The 25,727-nt window shown below is 42.4% G+C and overlaps 1 protein-coding gene across 14 annotated transcripts in view; it reads right to left on the bottom strand.

Annotated features, from left to right (window-relative positions):
- The window catches only part of PAX2 (paired box 2), a 321,986-nt gene that overhangs the window by 33,519 nt on the left and 262,740 nt on the right, over positions 1–25,727 (bottom strand). The gene's annotated exons all lie outside the window — the stretch shown is intronic.

Here is a 25,727-nt window from a genome sequence, read left to right as displayed (position 1 = left end):
GGGTTATAGGTGGCAATGAATTCTCAGGCATTCCCAAAGTTTCTATTAAATATTTTCTAACCATTTGGATTGGAAGTATCAAAGGGGATATAGGAAAATTTATGAAACGTAAAGTCAATCTCTTAGAATAATTTTCCAGATACTCCAGGCGTCTTAAAGTGAAGTTTTTGTCCTTAATTAAAGTTTGTTCCACTAGTGCAAGTTTTTCAGTTTTTTCTGACAATTTCTTAACCTCCGAAGCCTGGAGTTCACAAGTTTGTGTTTGATTTAACACAGTCTCCGAAAGTGCTTTAATTGTCTCCATATTTTTCAAAATTAAAGCTTGTAATGCAGATTGGGTCGTAGAGGTTAAGTCCCATAGTGACTCCAAAGTAACTACGGCGGGTTTCACTACCATTCCCACTAAAAACTCCGGAAGAGGGGCCTTGGAGGCTTGCTCCAGGATACTCAGTTTTAGAAACAACATGAGTAGATGATAATTCCGGTCCCTCCTGCTTGTCGGCTCCAGATGTCCTCTCGTGCAGGCTCCCTCCCTGTTCGCCATGTACTCCTCCCAGGATTGTGGCGACAGGGCTCGCAGTTAGAGCTTCTCTTCCGGGTTGTGGAGGTGCCGCACGTTCGATGGGGCACAGGGAAGCCCCGTCTCCACTGCCGTCTAGCATCAAAGCGCCAGCTCCGGCTGAAGGAGTAGACGGAGAAAACTCGGAATTGCTCCAGCGTCGTCTGGAGTAGCTGGGGCGTTCCGCCCGGGACATGGGGAGCCTCCCGGACTTTGCCTCTCCTCTTCCCCATCGATTGACAGCTGCTGCAAACTCCGAGCGTGTCCAATTAAGCTGCTCAAACCGTCGCCATCTTGGATCATATTGATTTATTTTAAATGTGAATATATTTGTGCTGTTTGTGATTTTACTGTTTTTATTATATATGTTGACTTGGAAATTGCCTAGGAGGTAGGCAGTATATACATTTTTAAAATTAACACATAGATAAAACCCAACATGGCCATGTTTCAATATCTGCACCTGCTTCAGGAATAAAAAAAAACAACTTATCTGGTTGTATGTGATCACTTTTTGTCCTTCTGTTTGAAAAAATATTTTTTTACTTATTGCTATTGTTATTATTTTTGTTTGTTGTACTGCTTCTACATTGTCTCTAGAAATCTCTGGATGCAATGGGTAGAATCAGGTTCTAACTAATTTATTAGGGTACACCTGGATTATATTCTAATTCTATTCAGATTTTCAGAATCAAATGGGTCAGTCCTGGTTTCCCAGAATGCTTTGAAGTATGAAATGATCATCCTCTCCTAAAACACAAAGGTAAACTTCCAAGTGGCAGGAGCGTCATGAGCTGGAAACATGCCTTGTGCAACACATCCCCTAGTGCTCCTGCCCCTCCCCCACTGTGTCACGGTCTTCAGGGGAGGCAATGGATGAAGCACAATTTTGGCACCCTACTTCCCTTGTGTCGTGTGTGGCTGCACACCCATCACATAGCTTGCTATGGCCTTGTCAAGTGGCTATTTGACCATTGGTAAACTGTTTCTTGGTCCTGGTTCTTTTAACTTCCGTTCTAAAGTAATCTGGGATTTGTAAACCATTTGGCTATCAACATAATAGGATTTTGAGTCCCAGACTGCTTGAGGTGGAAAGTTAAAATACAAATTAAAAAAAAATAGCACATAGGGAAAAATGCTGAAGCATCTATGAAATCATGTGTCACTGTCACGTAAAGGGAAACATTTCAACAGCTGCCTTTAACTTTTATAAGAGCAAAAGAAAGCTTAAACAGAGAAGAGATGGGAAGACAGATGCGTCAAATTGCTGCACATGAAAAGACATTGTACGGTTTGGCCAGGTGACACACCCAGAAGGTGGGGGGTGGGGGAGAGAGAAGAGAGGGATGCTGGATGAAAATAGCTTCAAACTGTTTCGGCAAAAAACAACAGACTTCTGCAGATAGAGGTTAATCATGTTTGTACAGCAACCAGGCACACTGGGTTTTCCAGTTTCTTTCTTTTTCTTTTACAGAATGAATTTTCGGCCCTAATCCTTTCTAAACCATAACATTTTTCAGGTGCTCCGTGTGAGTGAAGCCATAATCTCTAGCAAAACAGCCTGCTTAAGCCTCTGTAGCATTAGGCCAATCTCTGGCCCGGCCCCTGGATTTCCTCTCAGCCCCACCACCACAGATAGGATTTCAGCCTGAAAGACACAGTAAAGCCCTTTCTGCTACAACAATAGCATGGGGCCTAGCCTTGCAAAGCTCGAGGTTAAGACACATTAAATTGTTTGTCCCTACATTTCTTGGGCTTTAAGAATATGCCTGTCATCCTCCAGGTTAGGATCATCCTGGTACTCACATCCCTCTAACACTGCAGGAGCTTAGAAAGAAAAATACTTCATGCTTCTCAGAAACAACCCATCAAACTTCCTTTATATGAAGAGAGACAACACATTGACTTCCTTTATGGGAAGAAACTGAAGTCTAGGGGTACAAAAGGCATTTTCAACAGTTTTTTCTTTTTTTTTTTTGTGCAACAGCTACTATAGGATTGGGAAGTGGAAGGAGAGAACTATAAGGGAATTACAGGACTCTCAGAATTAATTTGAAAATGGGACCACTGGGGTATTCTCGTCAACTTTCAAATGTTGTTTCGAGAGCCATTTTGAAAGAAGGGTATATCATGCCCTAGGGAAATTAATGGAACTGGATGAAATTTGTTTGGAAGCGCACTGTAGAAAAGCAGCTATTTAGAAATATAGGGGCCGTGTTACTGAAGTGCACTAAGAAGTTAGCAAGTGAATCAGTGTGTACTGTTAGTTCATGAGCATAGTAACCATTACTGCACAGGCATGACACTACATGTTAATTAGGACCACTTCAGTAAGCAGCGGTAAGCCAGGCTTACTGCTCACTAAACAGGAAGTACTGCCAGGCTACCACAGCAGCCTAACGGTACTTCCCACCCCTAGTGCACCATCATATCCGGCACTACAAAAATATATTCATTTTTGTAGTGCCAGAGTATACCCAGCGGTAATCAGGCAGTGTCATGTGAAGACTGGGTGCAGTTGCCATGGTGGCCTTTGCAAGTACAATGCAGCAGTGAGAGATTGTCTCAAAAGAGATATTTTGCAGTCCTGAGGGTCAGCAAGGATTCCATTTATAGGATTGCCTCTATGGAGGCTGCCCAGGGTGATTTATAACTAACAATAAAATAATATCATAAAACAAACATCCAATCATTTGATAAAATTCACAAAAAAAACCATATAAACGATCATTACTGACATATTTTAATCCCATCCACTCCTCCCTCTCCTCATTTATCCCATATTACTCTCCAGTTTTCCAACAACATTAAAACAACAGTGGCAATGATAGCATTTGCTAATCCATTATATTACCTTTCTATATAGACTTCGTAAAAAATCCAAGCTTTACCTTGGACGTAAGGACAGAAAAACCCCTTAGGATCCAGACTGAATACATATTTCATCTACAAAGCACATGCATTTGCTTATTCTATTGGGTAGTTTAAGTTCACTCAACAGCTGTCTGGGGTGTTGTAATACTACAGCTGAGGAAGTATTAACTTCTATAGTCATTCTAAAAAGCAACTTGTCTTCTAGTGATCATCTCACTCCAGATTCCATGTAACAAGTGATTCATATCTAGATTATTTTTACCTTGACTTTCAAAAGGTTCTAGGAGTTTCTTAGGAATGATGTGTGATGGTGCTTGCTAAAATGCCAAACAGCTTGCACTGTTTTCACAAATGTAAAATAACACACTCTATTGCATTTGTAAAAAAAAATAGCAATAGCCATATGCCATTTCAGTGCTCACTGTTTCCTGCTGGTGATCATGTTTGCAAATTTTATGCAACATCCCTGAACGAACTGAAAGATCACACAAATGAGCTCACTGGGGATTCATGCATGGAAAGATTGCAGAAATCCACAATTTTCTGCAAAATGCTATACCTCAGGAAGGTGTAATTTTTTTAAATAAAAGTCCAGGATTTGCTTCCGAATTTTTCACAAGAAAAATGGCAAGAGAAGATCAGAATAAAATTTAAATAAGTCAACCCTGCAAAAAAAAAAAAAAAAAAAAAAAACCACTCACATCTGCAAGGGAACCTGATGATTATCACAAGGCCATGAACAATTTTGGAAAAAAAGAACATTAAAAAAATGCTGGCCTGGTGTCCATCCTAGATTGCCTCTTCCTTCTGTACAAAATACTTTCTGGTCAATTTTCAGTAAAACGGATTGGGAATAACTGGAAACATCTAATCTAGATGTTTCAAATAATTCCTATATTCAGCAGCAGCATCCCCTGGATTTTATATATGGAACCTAGATTTGGGCAAGCTGGTGAGATGCACGCATAACTTAATTGGATATCAGGCTGATAACCATCAGTAATTGGATGCTAACAAGCAATTAGTTTACTATTTTGTTTATCGTTTAATATATTTATTATACCGCTTCTCTTGGGCTCAAACTGAAATGATTTACAATACATCAAAATATAATAAAAACAACTAAAAAATTGAAAAGAATGCCACCTTGGAGATAGGAAAGCACAATCATTCAACATCAATCAAATACATCACAAACATCCAATTCAAACCAAAGTACATCTTACAAGTAATCTATTAAAAGAATTTCATTTGCATTTCACCCTCCCCCCCCCCCCAACACACACACTGCGGAAATCCAACTAGAAAGGACATTAAAGTCCAAAGGCCAAGTTGAAAAAATAAGTTTTCAGGGAATCTCGAAAAGAGGTATAAGAACTACCTGTCCTTAAATGTTGGTGAAGCGAGTTCCAAAGGGCGGGCGCGAGGAAGAAAAAGCTGATGATGACCTAGTGGACTCCCACCATGCCTTAGAAGAGTGAGGTATAACAAGTATGTTATCAGTTAGGGTCCCTTTTACTAAGCCTCGTAACCGTCTTTGTGCACCCAACATGCGCCAAATGGAGTTGCCGTTTGGCTACCGCGTGGCTCTTGCAGTAATTTCATTTTTGGCGTGCGTCCGATAAGCATGTCTGAAAAATTATTTTTATTTTCAGATGCGTATTGGACGTGCGCCAAGTGGCATTTAACGCACGTAGGTCATTACCGCTTGGCTACCATGTGAGACTTTACCGCTAGGTCAATGGATGGCGGTAAAGTCTCAGACCCAAAGTGGACACACAGCAATTTTCATTTTGCTACATGTCCATTTTCAGCAAAAATTTTAAAAAGGCGTTTTTTACAGGTGCGCTGAAAAATGATTCTGCGCATGCCCGAAGCACGCGTCTACACTGCCGCAGGCCATTTTTCAGCATGCCTCTGTAAAATGGCCCCTTAGTGAACAAACGGGCTTTATAGTCAAAGCAATTTAGCTGGCCACTGACTGGTTAAATCGCTTGGTTGGAGCTAGCAGCTAATATTCAGCGACACTTAACCGGCTAAGTGTTGCTGAATACTGCGATTAGCGCCAAACTCAAAGCTGGCTATATTGGGGGCATTTTGGGGGTGGAGTTAGCACGGCCACTGGGGCTGATATTCAGACCTATATGGTGCTTAAAAACTTCATGCGGAATACATTTCTTTCGAAGTGTCTTCTGTAAGTGGCGTCTATATTTAGGTGTGGTATATAGAATGTGTTTAGTTGATATCACAGCACTTAAAACTATGCACATCCATTTATACCAACATAAATGTGGTGTAAACGCTGGCATGTAGATTTAGGTGCACAGGGGCATATTCTAGAACAATGCACATACATTTTAGAATGCCCGGGAAAACACCCATTTCCCTGCCTATAACCCCTCTCCTTTTTGGCTGTGCACATTAGAATTTAGGTGCAGTGCATTACAGAATATGCTTAGCGAGTTGTGCACGTATGTTCTAATTATTGCCAATTAGCGCTCATTACTGCTAGTTAAGGCTTGTTATCAAAGCTGATTAGCTTGTTAAGTCAATTACCGTACATGTATTGTTACAGAATACTCTTGGAATTAGGCATGGAACACTAGACGCACTGTATAGAATCCGGGGGTAAGTGGCCAGGTTTACTGCATAAATGGAACCGCATAAAAGTCTGTCCAATTTTTATATGGTAACCCATTGCTGCTTAAGTGCTGCTGAACCTGCTGTGTAAATCCTCACACTCAACTGATGGCAGTTGGGCACGTAAATCCAATCTACAACATTGTGCCTAATTTCTGGCAATGCCCCTGACCTGCCCATGCTCCCTTTTGAGTTGCACGCCACAAAATTTAGGGACGTATGTTATAGAATGGCATTGGGCAAATGTGCATGTAACTCCTAATTTCTGCCAATTAAGTAACAATTCATTCCAATAATTGTTAGCACCTAATTGACTAATTAGTTTATGTGAGCATGTGGAATCTATGCCCAAATTTAGGCTCCCAACTTTGGGCGATCTGTACAGAATCTGAGGGATACGATCCCTGATATTGAAAAACATCCAGCTATATCTTTATCACAGTGGAAAATGAAAAATTGCTGTTTGAATATTTACCCCTTTATTTATTTTCAGTCTGCACATTTGATATCACCATGTTTCTATTTTTTTAAAGTAGTTGTTTCCAACTGTGTTACCAGCATGGGCTTCTAACGGTGTTCACAATGCTAGCATCCTGATTCCCTTGGCTCTGACAGGACTGGCTATGTACAGTGTCAGATGCTTTCAAAATACTCAAACACACATTTCACATAAAATTAAAAAGATCTAGCTTCAAGATTCTGTGCAGCCACCTGGATTGCATCAGATGCTGTTTCTGGCAGTGTTGCAGCTAGGAGACAGGCAAATGATTTGCTGAGGTGTTACCAGAGAAAACTGTGAGGCCAAGTGCTTTCAAAACTGGTAACCCCTTAGGCTAGAAAACACATAAACCTCAGGCCATAATCATAACACGAAGCTGCTCAACTATTTTTCAGTGTAAGAAACAAAGGCCCATAATCAGAAAAAGCTGAACTACAAAATTTGTGCCCTACTTTCGGCCAAAGTTAAAAGACAGATTTCTCATTTGAAAATTCATCTTAATTGAGGAGCTTAAAAGTTCTGCTTTAAAATTAGGTCTGCCATTCATTTGCCTAGATTTGTAGCCTGATTTTTGAGCCTACTACTGAAAATCAGTGCTAAGCTCCTAAAGGCCTGATATTCAGCCTGCAGCGGTAGGAGACTTGTAAGTTACTCACACCTGTGGGCTGAATTAACTCCGGATATTCAATTGTGAGGATGTCCAGCTTCCGGCACTGAATATCCAGATTAATATGGAAACCTGGAAATTAACTGGGCACCAGCCAACAATCAGCCTTTTTGCTGTCCTAACTTTATCCACATACTCAATTGGTTAGTGTACTGAATATCGCTTTTAACTGGTTAAGTAGTAACTCCGCTCCCAGACCACCCCTAACTCGCCAGTTAGGAAATGGTTGGTTACAGCCATTATACAGCACTTTCCAGTTAGGTGCCAGCCAGCTTAAAGGGGTTTAACCCCTATCACCTTTCCTCACCCTAAATCCAGCCCTGTTACCACTCACTTTTTTATGCTCCTACATTTAAGAGTTTAGTGAAATGTTGAGGAAATATTTAGGCACTCAACCCTAGTAAATTTTCAAAGAAGCCAATTTAGGAGTATAAATCCTTTGAATATCGAGCCCAAAGTGGTTTTGCTACTCCACAGGCACCAAGGGAAGTCTGTCCCACATATACAACCAAAATGACTAAAATTTAACAGCAAAGGAAGAGATTTTTCCAGTAGTGTTTCAAAAGTTAACAACCATTCCTTTTGTCCTGAATCGCTTTTCATCTTCCAGCAACCCCCTTTGACCTCAATCACCTTGCCACACCCCAATAGCCCCTCAGCAAACCTCCTCTTTTGGTCTTAGTCATCAGTCCCCCACCAGCAAATGTCTTTCTTCTGTACTCAGTCACCAACTTCCCTCCAGGAAACATCTCCCCTCTGTGCTCAACTCCACTCCCCCCCCCCACCCAAGCATCAAATATCTCCCCTGTAGCCTCAATCACACCCCTTCTATCATCCCTCCTCTTCACACCATCACTCTTAAACACTTCTTTTTTTTTTTCTACAAGGCTTCCTTCCAATGCACATCCCAGACCAGCTTTTCATTTCTTGGTGGGTGGGGCCTTCTGAATCCCACATCTGTTCAGTGCCATTGCTCCAATCTCCTTCCTATCTTCTTACAGACCTACCAAGTCTCCTGCATTCAGTGGGAGACTCCTGCTTTCACCAGTCATCTCCTGCACTCCCACTCAAGAACTGCCTTTGTATCGCTCCATGGTGTGACCGCACCTCGAATACTGTGTGCAGTTCTGGTTAACGCATCTCAAAAAAGATATAGCGGAATTAGAAAAGGTACAGAGAAGGGCGACTAAAATGATAAAGGGGATGGGATGATTTCCCTATGAGGAAAAGCTAAAGCAGCTAGGGCTTTTCAGCTTGGAGAAGAGACAGCTGAGGGGAGATATCATAGAGGTTTATAAAATACTGAATGGAGTGGAACAGATAGATGTAAATCACTTGTTTACTCTTTTAAAAAATACTAGGACTAGGGGACATGCAATGAAGCTACAGAGTAGTAAATTTAAAACAAATCAGAGAAAATATTTCTTCACTCAATGAGTAATTAAACTCTGGAATTCGCTGCCAGAAAATGTGGTAAAAGCAGTTAGCTTAGCAGGGTTTTAAAATAGGTTTGGATAATTTCCTAAAAGAAAAGTCCATATGCCATTATTAAGATGGACTTGGGAAAATCCACTGCATATTCTAGGATAAGCAGCATAAAATCTGTTTTACTATTCTGGGATCTTGCTAGGTACTTGTGACCTGGATTTCCACTGTTGGAAATAGGATACTGGGCTTGATGGACCTCCGGTCTGTCCCCCTCCATCGGCAGCAAGAGATGGATTAATCCCTCCATCGGCAGCAAGAGATGGATTAATAAGATGTCATCTCCTGCCACTGCGGTACCAGTCTCATGATAAGACCTGAAAAATCTCACAACTTTCATCATGAGACTGGTCTCACAAAGGCAGGAAATGACGTTTTATTAAGGCTTTTCCTACTGCCGGAGGGGGAGGCGGCTTGTTGGTGCTATGGCCGCAGAATTGAGGTGTGCCGGGGGTGGAGTTAGGAAGTAGAGTAGGTAGGGATGGGGCAGTGCTGGGTGCATATCCTAACTCTCACTCTCAAAAATCAGGCCCCCTTGGCAGCTCTGGTCTCCGGCTGTGAAACCTGAGGTATCTCACAACCCACTCATTGCTGCTGCTTCAGAATTCCCTCCTACTTTCTTCAGTCATGGGACCTGGGGCACCCTGCAGCCACTCAGTGCCACTGCTCTGAACTTTCAGAATGCATGAAAGGATGGAGTCTCTGTGTATGCATGTGACATCCCTTCCTATGCATGTTTCATATGCACAGTGCATCTAACATGGTGTCTCTGCTACTCTAATGAAAAAAGATAAACAAAAGGCACACTGACTCTCAGAGGGTCTCCTGACATTTTACAGAGGGGCTCAGTAACAAATGATGCAGTTGTAGTATTTCTAATCTGGAACACTTCAGGTGTTGAAAAAGAGGGGACTTGAAAAGCCTGGAGAACTCGTTTCATCCTATACAAAAGAAGTGGTGTTTCAATCTCCCCCCCTCCCCCCAGTTTCCTCCCTCATTTCTTTCTTTTACCCTATTATTTACAGCACCTTATAAAAATACAACATAAGGCAGCCTTGTATGTACTTTGAATGCAATCTGCTCATCTCTATAGGGGGACATGGCTCAGGCAGAAATAGATTCACTGTTCTTGACTCTTTTGAGCCTTTTCTGGCTCCCTGCTCTGCTGACAGTTGCTTTGCAAATGAGGGCAATTGTTTTTAGATCACCATTTCACAATCAAGGACTCAGCTGCTTCCTTCCCTCACTGTTTTGTACATTTGCAATCTAAATATTCCTCAGTGTTGTAGCACTCAGGGAGGTGTTAGGGGGATGCAAACAGGGAAATTGCACTGGGACCCATGACACTGCAGGCACTGACATAGCCTACCAGTGGACTTTGGGGTCCCCTCTCGAATTCCTACCCTGATAGCACTGGGCCCTATGATATAAATGCCATTTCCGCATTGGGCTCTTCAGTTTTCCACACATTGAATCCTTGTTGTTTTCAGGGTATGTGTTGGACCTGCTTGCATGGGGGTCAGGATTTATAATTTTGCAAAGAGTGAGGTCCAAGCAGTACAGTTTCTCTGTGGCACACTGTGGCACGGCTGGCCAAGTACCCAGTTGTGATCCATACAGGAAAAGAGGAACTTTTTCCACAAGGGGCACCATTTTGCAAGCCTACCAACATGTTAAGTTTCTTCCCCGGCTTCGATGTGCTAGAGTGACAGTTCCAAACATCTTGTAAAACCTGATTGCACAAACTTTTGGTTGACTCCCCCATGGGTAGATTAAGAGCTCATCCAGTTTCTCATCCCTGGACATTCCTGTTTAAAGGATTATTGTCTTTGAGGTTACCGCAGAACATCCCTTACAGCAACATCCTAATTTTGATTGGATCAAAGGAGGTCGGGCGCTGTGCTTCACCTTGTCTGCAGCACCAGGGAAGTCTGAGCTTTCCCATAATACACGCTTCATGAATCATTCATCTTTAATAGATTATGCAAATTGTGGGACATAAAATCAACAGAGATCAATAACGGCAGGCGTTTAATTGCCAGAAAAAAAAAAAATCAAATAAATAAATAAATAAATAAATAAACATTTTAAGAATGAAGATCATCTGCAGCCTCTCTTGGGTAATGACACTATTATCCAATAAACCTGAATTCTGACCTAAGTAATTCTCCTTCTTCTTGGGTTTCTTTTTCATTGTTGTTTAATCTTCCTTTGAAAAGGAAAAAAAAACCAAAACCTGTAGCTTGGAATGTTTCTCTTCATTACGGCTGGTAAACAGCACCGAGCATTTAATAACCCCGCCTCGGCTCCTCTCCGCTTTCAGGCTGATTGAAACACTGCGTACAGATGAAGATGTTAGTACTAAGGTGCCACCGGGGAGTGTCACGCTGGGACTGAAATGAACTTTTCTCGCACTCAGATTCTGATGGATCGAGCGCAGGCTGAGCAGCGGCCTGATAAAGGCGGACAAAACTCATACAGTGTCTGCCAGCATGGATGCAACATTGCTAGCCAAGTTTTTGCAACATATGAAGCATGATTTTGCAGAGGTCATACAAGTAGGAAAAGGGGTATCCAAGTCTGTAGATGTACAATTTCCCAGTATATTTATAGGTGATAAATAGAAATAAAACAAAACAAAACATAGGAAAGAAAAGAAGATTATACCTTTTTTTCATGGACTAATAATACATTTTTTGATTAGCTTTCAAAGGTAACCCTTCTTCAGATCGGAAATAAGCAAATGTTGACATATGTCAGAATATAAAAATGAAACACAAAAGCACTCCAATGACAGTCTCACAGGAAGAGGGTGGGGTAGGTTAGGTGAGAAACAGGGAGAGATGGGTGGATGAGAGACAGGGAGAGAAGGATGGATAAGAAGGTGGCAAAGCAGTAGAATTTGATGGTTTATAATGGGATAGAAAACACAGATCTTTGTTAAGTCCTGTCTGGTGAGTGTCAAAATATTTCATTTTAACTTCAAAGGTCTTACGTTCCTGGATCGTCCTAAAGTTTCCTTTTAGTACTCTCATCATAAAATCATTGGTGCAGTGTTCTGGTTTTGTAAAATGTTGTCCCACAGAGGTGACATCTTGGTTGGTATCGCGATGCTTAATATAATGTCTATGTAGATTGAATCTTGTCTTTAGCCTCTGGCTACCACACCACTTTACTCCGGTTATATTATAAAAGGTTCTCTGAACATGGAGCCGTTTGCAACATATGTACAGGGCACAGGAAAAGCACATGTGGCTTAAGGCAAATACAGCAGGCACAGCCATTTATAAAAGAACAGGCTAAAAAAAAGAGCAGCTTCGCCCAAGGCTTTGAGGGGTCCTTTTACAAAGCAGCAGTAGGGTTAACGCATGGGTAGCATACACTAAAATGGTACTACCGCCAGGGTAGTGTGGGCGGGAATTACAAAGTTGGCATGCGCTGGTTCCTGCAGAAGAAAATAATTTTCTATTTTCTACCACGGGGAGCATTCCTGGCGGTAATCAGCAGAGCGGCCACATTGGTGTGCGCTGCATGATTACCGTGCAAGTAGCTCGTGAACCTTTACTGCCAGGTCAACGGCTGGCGGTAAGGGCTCAGGCTGTAAATAGGCGCACGCTACTTATCATTTTAGTGCACGTCCATTTCCCAGCCACGGTAAAAAACGGCCCAGCGTGCGCCAAAAACATGCACCCACATTACCGCAGGCCACTTTTTACCGCTGCTTAGTAAAAGGACTCCTAAATGTGTAAATTATTATTATTAGGCTTTATTTACCACCTTTTTGAAGGAATTCACTCAAGGCGGTGTACAGTAAGAATAGATCAAACATGAGCAGGAGGCAATTAGAGCAGTAAAAATATTCGAACAACAATACAAAATATGGTATGGTATACTACTTGCAATGGCAACACAATATGTACTAGAACATTACAATTGGTAATGAAGGGTAAGGCAAAGTTGTAACATATAGATGAATAAGAAAGTAGGACGAATTAGAAAGTAAGAATTAGAAAGTAAATGCAGGTACTTAGCTGTTTAAGAGGTAATGTTGCAACTTATGCATATAAGAGCTCTCACTCAGGGACAGCAGAATGCAGTAAGCAGGGTATGCACTGCAGGGGGGGGTGCCAACATTTGGGGGCACCAGAAATGGCACACGCTGGGATGGCATATCTTTCCCTTCTCTCTACCCCTGACTGGTGTCTCCCTCACCTGTCCGGTCTAACAATTTTTTTTTTCTAAACAGAGGGTTTCCAGCGTGGAAGTGATTCAAACATGCTGCCTTCAGCCTCCTTGGCACTCTCCCTCTGCTGCCGTGGTCTGCCCAGGCGTAAACAGGAAGTTGCATCAGAGGTGGGGCGGACCGCGGCAGAGAGAAAGTGCCGAGGAGGCCGAAGGTAGCATGTTCGAATTGCTCCCACGACGGAAACCTTCAGCTTAGGAAAAAAACATTTTTAAGTTAAACCATGCAGATGAGGGAGACGCTGGATGGGGGGAGGGGGGGTGGGGAGTAAGGGTTCAAGGAGATGCTGGAATGAGGGTGGGGGAGGTGAAGTGGAAGAAATAATCAGCTTGGAAAAGGGGTGGGTGGGAGAATGGGGGAGGGAGAAGAGAGAGAGGAAATACTGGAATGGGGGGAGGGGCGCTGACTAATAGTTTACAGGGGGGCACCAGAGTCCCTAGCACTGGCCCTGCTGGCACTTTCATGTGGAAATGATGAAGTTTACACACATGGACATCTAAGGGGAGTCAATTAAGGAGTCAAGCCACAAAACTCTAAATTGTGCATTTTAAAAGGAAAGGAGTTCTATAATTGATGACCGAGGTAGGAAAAAGCAGTGTCTCTGGAAACTTCTAGAAGTAATTATGCTGGAGAAGGGAGGGCAAGAAGACCAGCCTGAGAAGACCGTAATGCACAGTATTATATAGGGATGGGCAGCCAGAAAATGTTTTATTTCTTGTTGTTTCCCGTGTTCTTTTCAGGAATGTTCATTTTCCCCCTGATTCTATATAGGTTGCCACAAATTGAGTGTGCAAATTTAGACATGCTCCCAATTTGTGTGCACAATTTAATAGAAAAATAAACCAATTAATGTCAATAATTGGCTTTTTAACAAGCAATTATGGGCACTAAATAGATTTAATTGCGACTCATGTGCGTAAAGTTAGGTACGGAATCTGCACCTAAAATTTCCACGCGGTCCAAAAAAGGAGCGCAGAAATGGGGGGTCATGGGCATTTCAGGGTGGATTGGGGTATGGTTTTGAGTTACATGCATACTTACAGAATAATGGTGCTCTGCATATAAATTTAGGCAGGGCATTTGCACTGAATTTTCAGTTATTCTATAAACCCTGCCGAACTTTAGGCATGACTTATAGAATATCGTTTAAGCAGGTATTTTTGGTGCCAATGTTTTAGGTGCTATACATAGAATCTAACCCTTTATGTGTTTTCTTTTGGCCATTTTGGGGTCACAGCAGCACACTGAATGCATGCTCTTTCAAAAAAGTGTGCATTACTTGCAAAGAGGGTGCACTCATTTTCCGATTGTGCACATGCACAATGGTTTGCACATTTGCAATGGTATGAATGGGCACACTATCAGGAAAAGAGTGCATACTATTATTAGCAAGCAAAAAACCATGAACCATGTCTTTTCTACTTGGTTTTGTTTATTAACGACACGCAACATCATGGGATATATCATTGACACTTTCCATGTTGTTGCAAATGACAGCTCATCCCTTAGAAAAGACAAGTGTGTTCATGAGAGTAAAAGGTGTGGTAGACTAAGACCAGGATTTTAGGTGTACCACAAATAGCAGCCAGTATGTCTCTTTAAGGAAGAGGCCTTGTAGAGGTGTTTCACAGAGATAGATTGAACCAGCTGGAGACGCTTAAGTGATTTTCCCACTTTGGTTTGGAAGGGGGTGTGGATAAGGCAGGGGCGTATCTGAACTGCGGCGGTAGGGGGGGCCAGGGCCAGAGAGGGGGGGCACATTATAGCCCCCCCCCCCGCCGCCGCCGCCGCCGCCGCCGCCATTGCCGATCCCCCTCCCCCCAGCCGCTGCCATTGCTAACCCTCCCCCTCCGTTGCTCGCCTACCTTCGCTGGCGGGGGACCCCAACCCCCGCCAGCCGAGGTCCGCGTCCTCCTGCCGCTGCCGGCTGCCTTTGGTCCTTTCATTCTTCCATTGAAGCTGGCGCCGACGAAAAAGTTTCTTTTGAATCTGACGTCGCTGCACGTTGCACGTTGTACGTGCAGGACGTCAGACTCAGAAACAATTTCTGAGTCTGACGTCCTGCACGTACAACGTGCAGCGATGTCAGACTCAAAAGAAACTTTCGTCGGCGCCAGCTTCAATGGAAGAATGAAAGGACCAAAGGCAGCCGGCAGCGGCAGGAGGACGCGGACCTCGGCTGGCGGGGGTTGGGGTCCCCCGCCAGCGAAGGTAGGCGAGCAACGGAGGGGGAGGGTTGGCAGCGGTAGGGGGGTCCAGGGCGAAATCTGCGGGGGCCCAGGCCCCTGAGGCCCCACGCAGATACGCCCCTGGGATAAGGGAAAGGGAAATGGGTCTTGATATACCGCCTTTCTGAGGTTTTTGCAACTACATTCAAAGCGATTTACATATATTCAGGTATTTATTTTGTACCAGGGGCAATGGAGGGTTAAGTGACTTTCCTAGAGTCACAAGGAGCTGGAGTGGGAACTGAACTCAGTTCCCCAGCATCAAAGTCCACTGCACAGCCTAACCACTAGGCTACTCCTCCATCTTTGTGCAGCCAGTTTTCTAAGTCTCCTTTTGAATCCTCCATTTAACTGTGTATATATTTATATTTACATGTAGCATGGGATGCTTGCAAGGGACTTTCACCAGGATCAGCCAGAAAGCAGTACCTCTAATTTACATGGAGGGGCATTTTCGATATGATGTCTAAGTCGGATTTTGGATGTTTTGTGCTAAACGTCCCAAATCTGAATAGGAAATATGGCCATTTTTGAAACAGCAAAACATCTACCTTTTTTTGACCCTCGAAAATGGCCACATGCACGTGCTCTGTGCATTTTTTTGGGCCATTAAAAAAAAGAGAAAAACATAGAAAATGAAACCATTGGGACGTAGTGGGAGCCAACATTCTTAGTAGACTGGCCACACAGACATCCTAGGAGAGCCCTAAGTGCCGATATCAGGGCCCAAATTTGGGCAGCAGGACTTATGCCTGCTGAAAACCAGGTGTAATTCCTGGTGGTCAATTTGGACAAACACCCCTGGTATTCTATAACATTTAGGAACACCCCTGAGCCGCTCACGCACCTCCCATAGCCATGCCTCTTTCTGTGCACTCTATGGTATCTTTCTAGTCTTCTTGCTCCTTATGTTCCTTCAAGGACTCTTAGGTCATCCTCGCTCAATCAGTTAGTGGTTCCTTCATTCTGGGTGACATTACGAGCCAGACTGTTTACTGTTTCGGGCCCTACCTTGTGGAATTCCCTTCCTTCAGCTTTACGGTTGGAGACTTCGATACCATCCTATAAGAAACAACTGAAGGTGCACCTGTTTATAGCTGCCTTTGGTGCCTGAAAGTGTTTTCCCTTTCCTATAGCCCCATCCTGTCAGGTCCAGATGGACTCCTGTGTTAGCTATCGGAGTCTGCTGATTTTTATTTATGTTTTTGCCTGTCCTCCTCTTTCACTATTCTTTTCTTTTGAAATTGACATTCTTATGTCTTCCTATTCATCCCTGATTAATATGTTATTAATGTAGACTGCCTAGATTGGAGTGGAGGAGTGGCCTAGTGGTTCCTAGTGGTTAGAGCACCGGTCTTGCAATCCAGAAGTGGCCAGTTCAAATCCCACTGCTGCTTCATGCGATCTTGGGCAAGTCACTTAATCCTCCATTGCCTCAGGTACAAACTTAGATTGTGAGCTCTCCTGGGTACAGAGAAATATCCAGAGTACCTGAATGTAACTCACCTTGAACTACTACTGAAAAAGGTGTGAGCAAAATCTAAATAAATAAAATAGATTACAGATTGGGTGGTATATGAAATGTTAAATAAACTTGGAAACTTAGGGCCAGATTCTATATATGGAGCCTGAAAAAATCCATGTGGAAAAATAAGCCTAGGTGTATTCTCTAAAGTATGCCTAAATTTTAAAGAATAGGCTTAAATTTCCACATGGTATATAGAATACGCTGAGCGTTTCTCCATGTGACCAAATTTGGTCATGTCCGTTTAGGTCATTTTCACTTGGCATAAATCCCAACGCCTAAATTAGGCACAGAGCAGGTGTATTCCAAAACAAAGTGCATAGATTTTAGAAACTCCCACACCATGCCCACGCCCCATTTTCAGCTATGCGACTTAGAATTTACAAGTACCATATTACAGAATACTTAGCAATTCATGCGCATAAATCTTAATGCCAATAAGTGCTGATAATTGCTTTAACATCCAATTGACTGCGCTGATTATCTAGTTAACCAATTAACACATTGTTATAGAATACGCTTTGATTTTCACATGGAAATTAAGGCACCATATCTAGAATTTGGGGGATAGCACATAGTTTACAAGTGGGTGTACATGGGGTGATGTCTAGGTGCAGCATGGGTGAGCCACACAATTATGCACCCATCTTACAAAATACTATAATTTACACACATATTACCACCATCTAAGCGCAGACTTACACCAGTTCTATGGTTGGCATAAACCTAGATTACAGGCTAGATTATTTTTATTTATTTGTTACATTTGTATCCGTAGTCTATTTTCAGGCTCAATGTGGCTTACATAGTATCAAAAAAGCATTCGCCAAGTCCGGTAGAGAAACAAATACAAGGTGATATTGTGGTCGGATAAAGGTACATGTGTTTCAAGTACAATGGGGGTTGAGGAGGGGTAAAGTTATATTGTGCCTGTTACAAGCTTTGGTTTTGCTGTGTTGCAGAGTGTAGGTATTTATGTTGGGTCGGTGGGGTATGCCTTTCTGAACAGGTTGGTTTTTAAGTAATTCCCTGAAGTTTAAGTGGTCGTAGGTTGTTTTCACATCGTTTGGCAGTGCGTTCCATAGTTGGGTGCTTATATAGGAGAAGTTGGATGCATAAGTCGTTTTGTATTTAAGGCCTTTGCAGTTTGGGTAATGGAAGTTTAGGTATGTTCGAGATGATCTGGTTATGTTTCTGATTGGTAGGTCTATGAGGTTTGTCATGTATCCTGGGACTTGGCCGTAGATAATTTTGTGGATCAGGGTGCAGATTTTGAAGGTAATACGCTCTTTAATTATGTATATGGCACCTAGAATATGGCACCTAGAATCTAGGCGCATCTGATAGAGATGCCTAGGTGCATTCTATTAGACACATCTAAATGTAGGCGCAGTATATAGAATACACCTTGAGCCAGGTAGATGCAGCTACATTTAGGCGTGTCCATTTATGCCTGTGAAAACCTGGTGTAAATACACGCACCAACATTTATGCATGTTGGCCTCAATTCTATAATCGCGTGCATAGATGTGATTGATGGACCTGACCCGCCCACACTCCTCCTATCACTGCACCCCCTTTTTGGCTGTGCGTATGAGAATTTACGTGCACCGCTTTATAGGATACGCCTAGCAAAGCATGCACATAAATTCCACTTAAATCCAATTAGTGATGATAAGTGGTCATTATCGGCCACTTATCATGACTAAGTGGCTAAGGTGCGTGCACAAATCTACACGCATGCCTCAACACGCCATAGATAGAATCCAGCAGTATATGTGCATATTTCTGCTGTTACACTGGTATTCTACAAAGGAAGGCAGGTGCCTATGTTCCTTTATAGAACAGGCTGCTATCACATAACCTCTGGATACCTTACTATTGGTGCATAGTTACAGAATTTCCTCCTATGTGTAAGAACAGGGCTCCTGTACCTTTTACCCGCTGTATCTATTTTCCTGAGAAGAGAGACATTGTGCTATTTGGTTTTAATGCTGCCTTGGAAGCTGCCTCTTTATCTCCCTGTCTCTCCATCTCCCACCTCACCTCACAGTCTCTAAGTCACGTAGTGCCTTGGTATTATTCCAGTCCTCAGAGCTACAATTTTCAATCATTCTGTCTTCCTGGAGATCAGCACATTTGGTTTAGTGGCTGTGGAATAATTAGGTGAATTTTAATAACGTCTTTTCATGCTCTCTCTTTCTCTTATATCCACTCTTTCTATCTTTTTGTCTTTCTTGCATGCTCTTTATGTCTATCTCCTGCTCACGTACAAAGAAGCAATTTTCCTTGTACAACAACCTGCCCCCCCCCCCCCCCCCCCCCCCCCAGATGCAGGCACAGGAGTGCAGCCCATCAGGAAGTAAAGAGTCTGTGAGTGCTCACATGTCTGCTAGAGGGCACCTACAAGCTCAAAGAGACACACCAACATGCCTTCTCAATCTCCCTTCCCCCCTTCATGTAGCAAGTTTATGTATCTTTCATAACTATGATCTACATCTGGTGTAATATGTGATGCTCACCTCCCTTGGAAAACAGAAACAAAAATATTGATACTATAGTTTTCTTTTACATTAGATCTGTTACATATTCTTAGATTTTACAACATTTTATTTTTGGTATGGCATTTCAACATGTGCTATGTCTTTTTTTCAAAAATGTTTTCCCATTATTTGATGTATGTATGTATCTGACTGATTTCTTATTTGTTGGGATGCATTTTAAAAATATTCCGCTCCTTTCTCTATTTTTATTCTTTTCTCTCTATCTTTTTCATATTTTGCATTCCCCTCTCATTTAATCCTCTCTGTTCTCTCTCCATGTTCCTTGCATTTTGCTGGAGTTTCTGGCATTTTTTTTTGTACTTCTACCACTTGCTGCCCAGAAACATATCCCAGATCTCCTCACCTCTCTGTTTCCCTCTCCTGCCCTCTTTGCTCTCCTCTGTCCAGTGTCCAGCCCAGAGGCACTGACCTGGGGGGCAGTCACTAGCACACACTACTAGGAATCAAGCTGTGTATCCATGACCTAAAGGATTGCAGATGCATACTGTATGAAATTATTCAACTAGTCATATCAGGATGTCTAAGTATAAAATATTGTGAAGCAGTTCATAGTACGGTAACAGTCCCTTTCTTAAAATGAAGTAAGACATTATAGCAAGTGTGAAAAAAATGAAAAAGATTAAAGTTAAACCCCAGTAATAGACCATCAGAAAGACCTATTCCACTATGATCAATCATACCAACCAATCAGAAAGCAGACCGGTCTAACTTTATTGTGTACATAATTTTCTGATTGGTGGCCGACTCAGTTGCTTTCTGATTGGTCCACTTGTAGTTCAAACTGTAGTTTGGAAGTGTGATAACATGATTGACGGACAGGCATGGAAAGATTACCGGCAGAATTCAGTATAAAGTCAAAAGAAAAATTTTACTGATGGAAAACAATTAAAGCAAGACAGTCTGTTCTTCTCACAGGTTCACTTTCTCCTTGGTAACCCTCAACATTACCCCCTTCTCTTTTAAAACTTCTAGCTTCTTCAATACAGTTCCAGTTACTCATAAATCCAGGTCTGGCTTCAATTAGATCACTCAGGACCTCGGTCTCCACATATAAATAAAGGCACTCTTTTACCTTTGCAGTCTTCTGTTCCTTCTCATGCAGTTCCTAGGCTTCTCCAGGGTGCAAACTTCTTAGCTAGGACCACTCTCCACTACCTTGGGACTCTCCCCCAGAACTGCTGCAGCCCAGCCACACTTTGTGGAGGGTTCCTTCCCTTGGAGTCTCCCTCCAGGATATCTCTCTTTCTACCCACCCTGCCTCTCTCTGAAGATCTCTTGCTTTGAGGCCTCTCCAATCCAGTCTGCTCCTGGACATTTAACCACCTCCTGGCCTGAGCACCACTCCTCTGACTCAGCCTCTGACATGACAGGTTTAGCATCACCTGCCGTAAGGTGGCTAACCTGCAACCTCAGTGAGGGAGTGTTCTTAGGGACACCTTCCGCTATACCCTCACAGGAAAGAAAAGGTGAAACTGCTTCTCAGTAGTCATTTTATGGCAGAATTAATTTGTTTTGTTTTCAGACTCCGGCACAGTACTATTGTAAAGAAGTACCTATTGGATATGATCTTTCATGAGTTATATAAAATCCTGTTAACATGGGCGGCTCCGTGAGCAGGTTAAGTTTTTATGAACTTCAATGAGAAAACTTGCTATAAGAATGAATCTCAAACATGTTCCTTTGAAATGATGAGCTATGAAGTGTGTCTAAGCACTGCTGGCTTAAAAAGGAGACAAGTAAGATTGGCTCTTATAAAGTGGATCTGGCAGAAACTCACTATTTAGGAAGGTGGGATGTAAAAATAACTATGGAGTTCAGGTGAGGTTGACTACTCTAATGCCGATATACAGCCATCAAGTCACAGCATGACTTGAGAAATGCTGCTACAAAAATTTTGAGATGATGCATAACCATAAGGCAAACAAACTTTTTAACATAGTGTAGCTAATATCACTGCCTAGATCAGGGATTTTACAGCCAGTAGCTATAATGGAGGAAAGGCCAAAGGCTTGAGTAAAAACCCTGAGCTCCTTCTTCCGTTTACCACTCATCAAGTTTACTAACCCCTGGAAATGGCTGCTCTGCTGCTAAAATTATGGTTTGTGGTTTATCGTACTTGATAAACTGCCTCAGAATTTCAAGATAAAATATTAGCAGATTGCAATACTAGCATACATTTTTAGTGCTCCATGGACAGTCCAGAATGATTATGGTAATTCTTAGGCTATACAGTAGCCAATTGGGAAGCTTTGTGACTCTTACAAACCTTTGTCGTATCTATGATACAAAGTAGAAATTCATTCAATTGATTGATCTCTTATTGTACTAGTACACAAATCATCTTTGCTTATTATCAATAAGGATAATAATCATCACATCACAATAATCATAACAATAAAAACATTTATCCATATAGGACTAGATTTAATAAATGGCGCTCGGAAGTCCGAGTTGGATGCTATTCATAGAATATTGCTTAGAGCCAATTTCTGTGTCAAACTTTGGGTGCGAAGATTTACACCAACTGAAACCTGGTGCAAATCTTGCCATGTAATTTAGGTATGGATTCCCCGGTATTCAGTAATACTGCCTCTCTCATGGCCACGCCCTTTTGAATTGCACACTATAAGATTGGCAATTATGGCATAGGTTAAATCATAAATTAAGGTCTAATTGACACTAACAGTTAATAATAGGCGATAATTGGAGTTGGCACTAATTTGTGGTTACATGTGTAACTGCACTTAGTCACTATTCTAGAAACTTACCGGCCAATATTCAGTGTGAGTTAACTGGCCAGGAATGGCTGCCGACCGGTTAACTCATGTCTCGCAGATAACTGGTCATTTTCAGTGAAAGTTAACTGGTTATCACCAGTTAAATGCCCAGGTAACAATGAAAATAAAGCTGGCGATGTTGGGGACGTGATCAGTTAATTCCCGATATTTGAAACTTACCCAGCCAGGCTTAGTTGCCATATAAGGCTCCATAAAAAGCAGGCCTACCTTTGCCCGCCAATGACTGGTTAAGCCTAAATATTGACTTAACTGGTCATGCGATAGCCGGTGTTGAAAAATCTGGATATTCAATTCCAGTCGCATTGAATATCCGGGTTCAACATCGGCAGCGGGCAGTCAAAGAGCTGCCCACCAGCTGCCTGTCACTGGCTAAGTTAGTGCACAAAAGCTATAGCGGATAACTGCAAGGGAGCGTGGATATGGGAGGGGCACATGTGGGTCAGGTGTGCACCTAGCACTTATGCTAGACTGTAGAATACTAAAGAGAAGAAGAAAACCGAAAGAAATCCCATGTATAACATAGCACAACAAACGAAAATGAGAAGGAGGAGATGGCTTGAGAAAAACCAGGTACGCAGATTGATCATAAATCACTAAAACACTTTATTCGTGCAATAACATGCAACACCCGACACAGCACCGTGTTTCAGCACTGAGTGCCTGCCTCAGGGCTCTTTTGAACATGAAATATAAATAAAGTAAAAAATAAGACATAAAACATAAAACAGTATCAATTGAATATAAAAACATAGGATGAATACAATATAAGAAATGTGACTGTTAAAGATGTTTTTAAGGAAACTGTAATGGAACCTGTATGATTGACATTTAAATAAGAAAAACTGAATCACATAAATGTAAATTAACATTTACATCTCATGAAGCTATTTGGTTAAGAGAATACCTTGCAAGACCAGGAAACAATTATGAGTTTAAAGATGAAGTAAAATCTTAACATTAATGGATGAATGAATGAATGAGTAAATGAAGATTCTAGAATACTGACAGTTACGAGCACAACTGCATCATTTAGTCGCATTCATTGACACCAGTCATTGACATGGCATAAATCAGCCACCCCTGCCTGTTGGCGCAAAAATGCTGATTTACTCTGGTATTCTAGAATAACAATTATGCACAAAGGGCCCCTTTTACAAAGCATTGGTAAGCCCAACACGGGCTTACCTCTCACTAAAAAGGAAGTACCGCTAGGCTACCGCAGCAGCCCAGTAGTAGTTCCCACTCCCAGCGCACGTCATATCTGACTCTACAAAAATGTTTATTTTTTTGTAGTGCCAATGTGTACCTGGCGGTAATCACTGCCTGGTTACCACCAGGTTAGAGCAGGAGTCCTTACTGGCCACGCGGCAAGACCTTCACTTGTCAAATGGCCATTTCCTGAAAAATAGAAAGACCTACCTTTTACCCGCTGTGGTAAAAGGGGCCTCAGCATGCATCAAAAACATGTGCCGATGCCAGCGCAGGTCCCCTTTTGCTACAGCTTGGTAAAAGGGGCCCATAATTGCCAACATAGAAATTGTGCTTAGCATGCAGCATCCGCGAAGGGGTGGGGCATCCCGTATTATCGAAACAAGATGGGTGTCTATCTTTTGTTTCGATAATACGGTTAGGGACGCCCAAATTTCAACATTTAGGTCGACCTTAGAGATGGGCGACCTCAATTTTTGCCGATAATGGAAACCGAGGACGCCCATCTCAAAAACGACCAAATCCAAGGCCATGGTCATGGGAGGAGCCAGCATTCATAGTGCACTGGTCCCCCTCACATGCCAGGACACAAACCGTGCACCCTAGGGGGCACTGTGTGCTGAGCCCCCCCCCCAACCCCACTCCCCACAACTGTACAACACTACCATAGCCCTTATGGGTGAAGGGGGGCACCTACATGTGGGTACAGTGGGTTTCGGGTGGGTTTTGGAGGGCTCACATTTACCACCACAAGGGTAACAGGTAGGGGGGGATGGGCCTGTGTCCGCCTGCCTGAAGTGCACTGCACCCACTAAAACTGCTCCAGGGACCTGCATACTGCTGTCATGGATCTGGGTATGACATTTGAGGCTGGCATAGAGGCTGGAAAAAAATGTTAAAAATTTTTTTGGGGGGGGGGGGGTGGGAGGGGGTTGGTGACCACTGGGGGGAGTAAGGGGAGGTCATCCCCGATTCCCTCTAGTGGTCATCTGGTCAGTTCTGGCACCTTTTTGAGGCTTGGTCGTGAAAAAAAATGGACCAAGTAAAGTCAGCTAAATGCTCATGAGGGACGCCCTTCTTTTTTCCATTATCAGCCGAGGACGCCCATCTCTTAAGCACACCCCCGTCCCGCCTTTGGTACGCTGCCGACTGTGAACTTTGGTCGTCCCCGTGATGGAAAGCAGTTGAGGACGCCCAAAATCGGCTTTCGATTAAGCCGATTTGAGCAACCCTGAGAGAAGGAGGCCATCTTCCGATTTGTGTCAAAAGATGGGTGCCCTTCTCTTTCAAAAATGCCCCTGATAGCCATCCAGATAATGGTTGAATATCACCAGCTATCCATATAGCAGGAATGCTTACCACTGTCTATGTACACCTCTGCTTCTGCTCTGGCGGCGCTGAATATACATAAAATATTTCAATGCCACAGCTGGTAGTTAAAACATTTCTGACCATTGCATTTGAGTATTGACCTAAATAATTTCCTTAACAAACTTTTAATAAACTCCTTACCACCCAAAATAAGATATATACAGGATTATACTGGATTCCGCAAAATCCTCAAATCGTTCCTATTCAAACAAACCCTCACAAAGAACAACCATATCTCAAACAACTAATTATTACTTGAACTGGTTCTAACTCTATTTACCATTAACCTTCGCTTTGCTTCATGTACAATTTCTCATTCATAATAGATTTTCTAAATGTTAAACATCCATAGTTATCGCAGTATGTTTATGATACTGTATTGTAAAGTTGGATTCTTACAACAAATTACTTTCTTATGCATTATTCTTTGTTATGTATCCTATACTGTTTATTGTAAACCACATTGAACTCAAACTTGTTTGGGATAATGTGGGATATAAATGTCACAAATAAATAAATGAATAAAATAATCAAATATTGGCCTCAATAACTACCATAATAATAATCCAATTGTGCAATCCTAATTTCTTAACTTCTAGAAATAAGAATCATATAAAGAAAGCAGACCTGTAAGGTGCTGATCTCAGAAGTTAGCTAAAAGTGCGTGCTTTAGGTAGCAAGCTTGAGTAGGAACAGAACAGTATGGTTAGATTGCAAAACAAATGAAGCTCATGCCATTTAGATGCCTACCACCAGCACAACCAACCAGACTCTGAAGAGGGGGCTCTTGGTAGAATTACTTCCACTACCCTGAGGTATATCTCTGGTCGCATCAGCATGCAACCATATGCTGTGGGTTTACTTCCCATCTTCCAGATTCCTCAGAGAGAAAGTCTAAGTGTGACAGAAATGAACAGTCAGCATGTGATGTGCAAAGACATGGCTTGTGTCCAGAAAGGAGTAACTGCTGAGGGGGGCAGAGAATTGTGCCCCACATTACTCACTTTAAAGGAGCATCTTAGTGCAATGACACTGCTGCTGCACACATACACATTGCCACAAAGA

The sequence above is a fragment of the Microcaecilia unicolor genome, chromosome 5 (genome assembly GCF_901765095.1).
Source record: "Microcaecilia unicolor chromosome 5, aMicUni1.1, whole genome shotgun sequence".
In the NCBI taxonomy this organism is placed as follows: domain Eukaryota; kingdom Metazoa; phylum Chordata; class Amphibia; order Gymnophiona; family Siphonopidae; genus Microcaecilia; species Microcaecilia unicolor.
This window is presented reverse-complemented; position numbering and strand designations above follow the sequence as displayed.